Source organism: Lepus europaeus, chromosome 6 (assembly GCF_033115175.1).
Source record: "Lepus europaeus isolate LE1 chromosome 6, mLepTim1.pri, whole genome shotgun sequence".
Classification (NCBI taxonomy): Eukaryota; Metazoa; Chordata; class Mammalia; order Lagomorpha; family Leporidae; genus Lepus; species Lepus europaeus.
In genome coordinates, this window is record NC_084832.1 from 79,915,661 (window position 1) to 79,924,831 (window position 9,171).

Below are 9,171 nucleotides of genomic sequence, written 5' to 3' on the forward strand. Positions count from 1 at the left end.
TGTGTGTATGTGTATTTTTTTAAGATTTATTTTTTATTTGAGAGGCAGAGTTACAGAGAGAGGGAGAGACACACAGAGAGGTCATCTCTCTCTGGTTCACTCCCCCAAATGTCTGCAATGGCCAGAACTGGGCTACTTCAAAGCCAGGAGCCAGGAATATATTCCAGGTCTCCCACATGGGTGCAGGGGCCCAAGCACTTGGGCCATCTTCCACGGCTTTCTTAGGCCATAGCAGAGAGCTGAATTGGAAGTGGAGCAGAGGGGACAAGAACCCGTGCCCATATGGGATCCCAGCGCCTCAGATGGAGGCTTAGTCCACTATGCCATAGTGCCAGCCCCATGTGTACATCTATTTTGTTATTATTATTATTTTTTTTTTAATTTTTGACAGGCAGAGTGGATAGTGAGAGAGAGAGACAGAGAGAAAGGTCTTCCTTTTGCCGTTGGTTCACCCTCCAATGGCCGCCGCGGTAGGCGCGCTGCGGCCGGCGCACCGCGCTGATCCGATGGCAGGAGCCAGGTGCTTATCCTGGTCTCCCATGGGGTGCAGGGCCCAAGGACTTGGGCCATCCTCCACTGCACTCCCGGGCCACAGCAGAGAGCTGGCCTGGAAGAGGGGCAACCAGGACAGGATCGGTGCCCCAACCGGGACTAGAACCCGGTGTGCCGGCGCTGCAAGGCGGAGGATTAGCCTAGTGAGCCGCGGCACCGGCCTATTTTGTTATTATTTGTAGACCCCATTTTTCTAATCCTGGGAATTCTATCTTGAGCTTGATGCCTAACAAATATGATTAAAAATATTGGCTTGGGGCCGGAGCTGTGGCGCAGTGGGTTAAAGCCCTAGCCTGAAGCACCGGCATCCCATATGGGTGCCAGTTCAAGACCCAGCTGCTCCACTTCCTGTCCAGCTCTCTAATATGGCCCGGGAAAGCAGTAGAAGGTGGACCAACTCCTTGGGCCCTTGCACCCATGTGGGAGACCCGGGAGAAGCTCCTGGCTCCTGGCTTCGGATTGGCACAGCTCCGGCTGTTGTGGCCAACTGGGGAGTGAACCAGTGGATGGAAGACCTCTCTCTCTCTCTCTGCCTCTCCTCTCTCTGTGTAACTCTGACTTTCAAATAAATAAAAAATATTGGCTTAGGAGCTGACATGTGGTACAAACATCTACACTGCTGCCGCCTACAATGTGGGCATCCCATACAGGAGCAGCAGTTCCAGCCCCAGCTGCTCTGCTTCCGATCCACCTTCCTACGAATGAACCTGGAAAGGCAATGGAAGATGGCTCAGGTACTTGGGCACCTGCCACCCATGTGGGAGACCAGGCTGGAGCTCTTAGTTCTGGGCTTTGGCCTGACCCAACCCTGGCCATTGAGGCTACTTGGGAAGTGAAATAGCAGATGGAAGAGCTTGCTCTCTCTCTCCCTCTCTCTCTGTCTCTGTCACTCTCCCCTGAAAATAAATTAATGAATCTTTAAAGACAAGAAACCACTGGCGTGGTCTGCAGAAGGTCATTCATGTTTTGTGATCACATAAGTCATGTGTACTGATTATGTTTCCAGGCCCAGAGCGGGAGCCACAATTTAGGAGGGACATGAGATGCGACGGTGATGACAGAGTGGAGATCTCCGGGTCCTAGGTCTACAGATGCACGGTGAGAAATTAGAACAAACTGGGACTGGCCATGGGTGTGTGGGCACTGCCCAGCCGCGTTAGGAAAATCCCTGGACTCCAAGCCTGAAAACACACACACGCAGTCGGCACTCACCTCCTTCTAGACACTCTCCCAGGAGTGGGAGCTCATCATAGGGGTGCTCTGGGCAGTGCCACGCTGGGCAGCGCCAGGCTGGGCAGCACTGTGCTGGGGGAAGCTTGATTCAGTTCTTAAGAATGGAATTCGGAGCCCTGGGTCAGGTTCCCGCAGATCCCTAGGGATGTGCACGTCCAGCTGCCTGACCGTGTCTGGCAACCTCAAACCCAGCGGTGCTGGCTGGCTGCTCCTGTCCTGTCTCCAAGGCTGAGGAGCACACAGTGGCTTCTGTCCTTGGGAGCTAAGTGTGTGTGTGCTCTCTCATGTGACTTGAGCAGGGCTACCTTTGACAAAAGCCCTTGTCCCCATAATTGTCACCCCTGGGAAGAAAAGTTTCATTCATATGGTTGCAGTTTGAATATAGATAGAATATTGTTTTTAAATTAGAACATTGAAAAATTCTGAGCTTCATTCAAATGTGTGCCAGCACCTTCCAAAGTTAGGTAATATGCAGGATGCTATGATCAGATGGCTTCAGGAAATTTCTGGAATATTTACATTTGAATATTCTTCAATCATGAATGTTTTTGACATAAATCTAACCAAAAACTGTGATCTTATTCTTTGCACATTTTCTTTATATAGTATTTGCAAACTTAGTTTCAAACAAATTAATTCCTAAGCATTTTGTCTATGTTGTTTTCTTAAAAACAAACAAAGTTGAGGAATATATTTCCCTTCTCTTTGTTTTAATGTATTTACATTTTCTTTTTTAATTTAATTTTTATTAGTTTTTAGCAGATTCAGTATAGTTCATAGACACAGTTCTGACAATATAATGATAGCCCTTTCCCCTCCCTCCCTCACACCCTCCTTCTCTCTTCCTTTTTTTTTTTAGTTTTGAGATAACATATTTTAAATTATATTACAGTAAAAAGGCTTCATATTTCACCAAATAATAAGTTTAAACTGTAAAAAGGAAAAAGATCCTACTTTAGTGGGAATATAGATAATGGCTATAAATAATACTTGAGAGGCTGGCACTTTGGCCATTGCCTGAGACACTGGCATCCCATATGGGTGCCAAGTCTTGGCTGTTCCAGTTTCTTTCTTTCTTTCTTTCTTTCTTTCTTTCTTTCTTTCTTTCTTTCTTTCTTTCTTCCTTCCTTCCTTCCTTCCTTCCTTCCTTCCTTCCTCCCTCCCTCCCTTCCTTCCTTCCTTTCTTCCTTTCTTCCTTTTCTTCCTTTTCAAGAATTATTTATTTATTTGAAAGGCAGAGTTACAGAGAGGCAGAGGCAGAGGCAGAGAGAGAGGTCTTCCATCTGATGGTTCACTCCCCAAGTGGCCAAAACGGCCAGAGCTGGGCTGATCCAAAGCCAGGAGCCAGGAGTCCCCTCTGGATCTCCCACGCGGGTACAGAGGCCCAAGGACTTGGGCCATCCTCCACTGTTTTCCCAGGCCATAGCAGAGAGCTGGATTGGAAGTGGAGCAGCCAGGACTCAAACCAGTGCCCATATGGGGTGCCAGCACTGCAGGCGGCAGCTTTACCCACTATGCCACAGCGCTGGCCCCTGTTCCACTTTCAATCTATTTCCCTGCTAATGCACCTGAGAAAGCAGTGGAGCGTGGCAAACAAGTGCTTGGGCCCCTGCACCCATGTGGGAGACCTGGAAGAAGCTCCTGGCTTTGGCCTGGCTCAGCCCTGGCCATTGCAGCCATTTGGGGAGTGAACCACCAGATGAAAGATCTCTTTCTATGTCTTTCTCTCTCTCTCTCCCTGTAACTCTGCCTTTCAGATAAATAAATAAATCTTTAAAAAAATAATTGAATGCAAAAATGACCATTTCCCCCATATACAGTAAATTTTAAAGTAATCACAGATCCTTAAAACTATAGTAGCACACCATTCTTAACTGTTAGTTTGACAAAGGTATAAAACAAAGTTTAACAACACTCTATTTGCAGCAATAGTGATGCAGGCATTTCTTCCTCTCTTTCTTTTTAATTTTAGCTCCCACATAGAAAGGAGAACTTACAGTATTTGTCTTCCTGGTTCTGGCTTCTTTTATGCAACAGGATGTCCTCCAGTTGTGTCCATTTTGCTGCGAATGGTAGAATTTCTTTCTTTTTCATAGTTGAACATATGCCATTATGTTATATGTTCATTTCTCACACATATGTACACGCATACATTCACAAACTTCTTGTTTTCTTTTTTTAAGATTTATTTATTTGAAAGGCAGAGTCAGAGAGAGAGAGAGAGAATTTTCCATTTGCTCGTTCACTCCCCAGATGGCTGTAGTGTCGGGGTTGGGCCAGGTTGAAGTCAGGAGCCCGGGATTCCATCCAGTTCTCCCATGTGCGTGGCAGGTTCCCATCTTCCACTGCCTTCCCAGGCACATTTACCAGGAAGCTGGGTGGGAAGTGGAGCAGACAGGACTCGAACCGATGCTCATGTGGAATGCCGCGGTGGCAGGTGGCGGCTCAACCATGGCACCCAGCGCCCCCACGGCCCCAGCTGTGAACTGTTGCCTACACGGAGGGGATCGCAGCGGACGTAGTGTGCAGCGTGTCGTCTTTCTCACAGTGCATCAGCAGCTCTCCAGCATGTGTATTTGTGAGACCCTTACGTGCTAGACACAGGGCTTAGAGCTGGACATGCATTAGCCCACGGAATCTCTTCATAACTGCTCATGGAGTGGGTACTGAAACTAGGCCTGTTGTTCCTGAGAAAAATGACATTTGGCTTAATATTCTGGGGTCCCAAACCCCCGTTAACCCTTACCTCGACATTCCTCTTGTGATACATTGAGTCCAGCAGTGGAAACAGCAGAGGATGGCCAAGGGCTTGTACCCCTGCACCCATGTGGGAGACCTGGATGGAGTTCCTGGCTCCAGACTTCAGCCTGGCCCAGTCCTGGCTGTTGCAGCCATTTGGGGAGTGAATCAGTAGAAGGAAGATTTCATCTGTGTGTGTGTGTGTGTCTCCTCCATCACTCTGCCTTTCAAATAAATCAATAACTCCCCCCGGTTCCTGGTTTATTTCACTTGTATAAGGACTCCAAGATTCACCGATGTTACGGTGTAAGTCAGAATTTCCTTCTTGCTTAAGGCTCAATCATATTCCGTTATGTGTTTGTTTATTCGTTCACTTGCCGATGGGCTCCCTCCAGCTCTGGGCTGTCGTGAATGCTGCTGTCAGGCAAGCATTTCTGCAAGGCCTTGTGTGCGATTCTTTGAGGTCTAGCACCAGGAGTGGGACTGCTGAACATATGGCTGTTCCAGTTTTTTTTTTTTTTTTAATTTGAGTGCTGAGAGAGAAATGGAGAGATTTCCATCCACTGGTTCACTCCCCAGTTGCCCCAGTGAAGGAAACGAAAGCCAGGAGGGAGGCACTCCATTCAGTTTCCCACCGTGGGTGGCAGGGACTCAATTACTTATGCTGTCACCACTGCCTCCCAGGGCATGCATCAGCCAGAGGTGGAGTCAGGAGCCAGACTGACCTTGGGGGTCAAGCCCAGGCCCTCCAATATGGGCGTTTCAACCAGTACCTTAACCACCAGGCCAAACACCCACCGCAGTAGTTCTATTTTGGGGGACGGTGTCTATTACCTTCACAGACCACGTTGGGGTGACCATGTGTTCCTCTGGCTAGCCAGTATCCCCATTTTGTGGCAACAGCACCGTGATTTGGGGCAGGCCTTCCTAGCGTGTGCAGTGCGTTGGGACTTCCACCAGGCGGCGCTCTTTGCAGCGAGGGAGGGTCCTTGACCCGGGCTGGGCTAATATACTTCCCTTCTGGTTCTGGAACACTGCGCCTCGGATGGAAGGCCTAGGAGCTTGTCCACACAGTGATGGTCTCAGACAGGCGTGGCGGCGGGCAGGTCCCCGGGGGGCTGCTCTGGCACTCTTCTTTCTCAAGCCTTGTGCCCCGGCCTTCCTAGGAGCCGCCACACATCTTCCCAGCACCTCCTGCTCTGGAGGCAGTGGGCCCGCGTCTGCCTCCTTGCTGGCAACCTGAGAACCCCCACGGGGGTTCCTGCCGTGCAGACTCCTTGGCCAAGCCGCAGATTTTGTTGGCTGCTTCTTGTCTGAGAAGCCCTCCCCATGTCTGTCTCCCAGCCTGTCTCTCTCCAGCACCATAGTCTATGTAGACTTCCAGATCCTGCCTTCTTAAAAAAAAAAAATCCAACATTTTGACTTTAAAGTCCATTCATTGTATAGGTTGATAATTCCTAATCCAAAAACCTGAAATGTGAAATCAGGAACTTGGGGAAGCTCTGGCGTGACATCACAGGAAAATTCCACACTTGATCTCATGTGACAGGTTGGAGTCAATATGCAGGTGCACTACAAATATTGCGTAAATTACCTTCAGGCATTGTGTGGAAGGTGGATGTGAACAAAAGCACATTTCTTGCCTAGACTTGGGTCCCTGGGGCTGGCTTTGTGGCACAACGGGTTAAGCTGCTGCCCGCCATGCCAGCATCCCATAGGAGTGCCAGTTCGAGTCCTGGATGCTCCACTTCCCATCCAGCTCCCTGCTAATGCCCCTGGGAAAGTAATGAAACATGGCCCAAGTGCTTGGGCCCTCCATACCCCCGTGGGATACTGAGATGGAGCTCCGGGCCCCTGGCTTCTGCCTGGCCCAGCCCCAGCCATTGCAGCCATTTAGGGAGTGAATCAGCAGGGAAGATCTCTCTCTCTCTTTCTCTCTCTCTCTCTAACTAAATAAATATTTAAAATAAATATTTTTAAAAAATGGGCTTTGGTCTCACCCCAAGATGTCCCATTCTGTACTTGTAAACATTGCAAATCCCCAAAACCTGGAAATCCTAAACACTTCTGGTCCTGAACCTCTCAGATGAGGCTGTCCCCCATGTGTGTGGCCCAGATCTGAATTCCCTTCACGTCCCTGATGTGCTGTGGGGACACACAGGTGCCACTAGGCACTGGTCCTCATGCTAATGACATTTGAATTTTCTTTTTTTTAGGTTGGGTAGTGGTTCCTACCTGTTCTTCACTTTATTGCACTTTATTACACATCTTTGGTATCTGCAGAACAGGACGTTTAAAATAACAGAAAGTGAGGGCCAGCACTGTGGTGCAGCAGTTAAACCTCCGCCTGTGGCCCGGTGCTGGCTCTTGTCTCGGTTGCTCTTCTTCAGAGCCAGCTCTCTGCTATGGCCTGGGAAAGCAGTAGAAGATGGCCCAAGTCCTTGGGCCCCTGCACCTATTTGGGAGACCCGGAAGAAGCTCCTGGCTACTGGCTTTGGATCGGCACTGCTCCTGCCATTGTGGCCATTTGGGAAGTGAACCAGCGGATGAAACTCTCTTTCTCTCTCTCTCCCTCCCTCTACCCCTCTGTCTGTAACTCCATCTCTCAAATAAATACTTCTTTAAAAAATAATAAAATCTTAAAAAATAAGACAAGGAGGCAAAATGAAATTAAGCTATTATTAAACCCTGCTCTCACCTAGAGTCAATTTTAGTTGGATCAAGCTGTGTCCCTGCGATAAATACCCGAGTTCAATGTCATGGAAGATGGCCATCTACAAGCACCTACAGTTCTACTCTGTTGGGCAGCTCCTTCCACCAGCTCCATGTGGAGATCTTACCAGTAGGTGGCGCCCTAGTACCATGCCTTTTAAATCGATCCTGCGAGCCAAGTCTGATTTGGTTACCACAACCTTGCCCCCAGAAAGGCAAAACATTTTTTTTAAGATTTACTTATTTGAAAAGCAGAGCAAGAGAGAAAGAGGGAGATCCTCCATCTGCTGGCTTACCGCTCAAATGCAGACAACTGTGGGGCTGGGCCAGGCCAAGCTCAGGAGCCAGGAACTCCATGCACCCAGGTCTCCCACATGGTTGGCAGGGGCTCAAGTATTTGAGCCATCATTTGTTGCTTCCCGGGTGCATTAGCAGGAAGCCAGATAGGAAGCGGCAGCAGGGCTCCCTCTGATATGAGATGCCAGTCTCCCAAATTACAGCTCAACCCTTTGTGCCTTGGCACCAGCCCTTTAAGTAGGCAGAATTAAAGGAAAGGCTGGTGGGTCCTCCACTGTGGCGTAGCAGGTAAAGCTGCTGCCTGCAGAGCTAGCATCCCGCATGAGCGCATGTTTGAGTCCTGGCTGCTCCTCTTCCGATCCAGCTCTCTGCTGTGGTCTGGGAAAGCAGTAGAAGATGGCCCAAGTCCTTGGGCCCCTGCACCTATTTGGGAGACCCGGAAGAAGCTCCTGGCTCCTGGCTTTGGATTGGTGCATCTCCAGCTGTTGTGGCCAATTAGGGAGTGAACCAGTGGATGGAAGACCTCTCTTTCTGCCTCTGCCTCTCTGTAACTCTGCCTTCAAATAAATACATAAATCTTAAGAAGAAGAAGAAGGAGGAGGAGGAGGAGGAGGAGGAGGAGGAGGAAAGAAAAAGAAAGAATGGAAGAAAGGGAGGAAGGGCTGGCCAAGTGGGTAGAAGGAAAAGCAGCCCTCTGTACAGACAAGATCGCCCACTCCTCCGCTTGTCTCTCGGCTGTGTGTGCGTTTTGCATCCACACCTCACCTTCCTCCCGGCACTAACCAAACTGCCTCACTCACACCCTCCGGAGGACCTGGCTTGTCCCACTGGGTTCCAGGCAGTAGAGCATTTTCCATGCCTACAGCTGCTGGAGTCTACACTGGCTCCTTGTGTTGAAAAGGCAGAGGCCAGTTGCCTCTCTTAGGGGAAGGAAAGACACCTGTGGGGCCCGCCTGCTGCAGGTGGCTATCCTGGGCCACTTCTTCCCCAAGGTCCAGCCCCACCTCCTCTCTGGCCGCAGGCTCCCATCACAGCCGCAGGTGTCCCGCCCTGGTCTGCTCGTCCTTCTCTCCCCTTGGCTTTTCATGAAGGACTCACTCCGTAGCAGCTTTCGCTAAACGCCCCTCTTTAAACTCTGTGATCATTTTGTCAGCAGTCAATGACACAGAAGTATTGATATCGGCTCCGTCTGTGCCACATTCACCATCGGTGATCAAGAAAAAGGGGGAGGAGAAACCACCTAAAAATACACACGTTTTCCCTGAGGGTTAGAACTCAGGCGGCCTGAGTCCTGCCAGGCTCAGGACTCTGTGCTGTGCTGCCGGAAACCACATACACACTGCAGGAGGGGCTATTTGTTCTCACGCACGCAAGTGTGGGACACACACAGACTCCCTGACTTCCGATGAGGATTCATCTCAGTAAGCCCATCAGGGGTTGAAAACATCACAGGGGAAAATGCACGCAGTGCACCTAACCTCCTGTACACAGCAGCTCAGCCACACGCACACTGCAGAGCGTCAGGTGGGTGCATACCCTGTGACCACAGGGCTGGTGGGGAGCTGTGGCCACCGCCGCCGCCGGGCACCCGAGGCGGGAGAGATCCGGATTCAACCTTCCAAGGGCGGTGTCTACTGA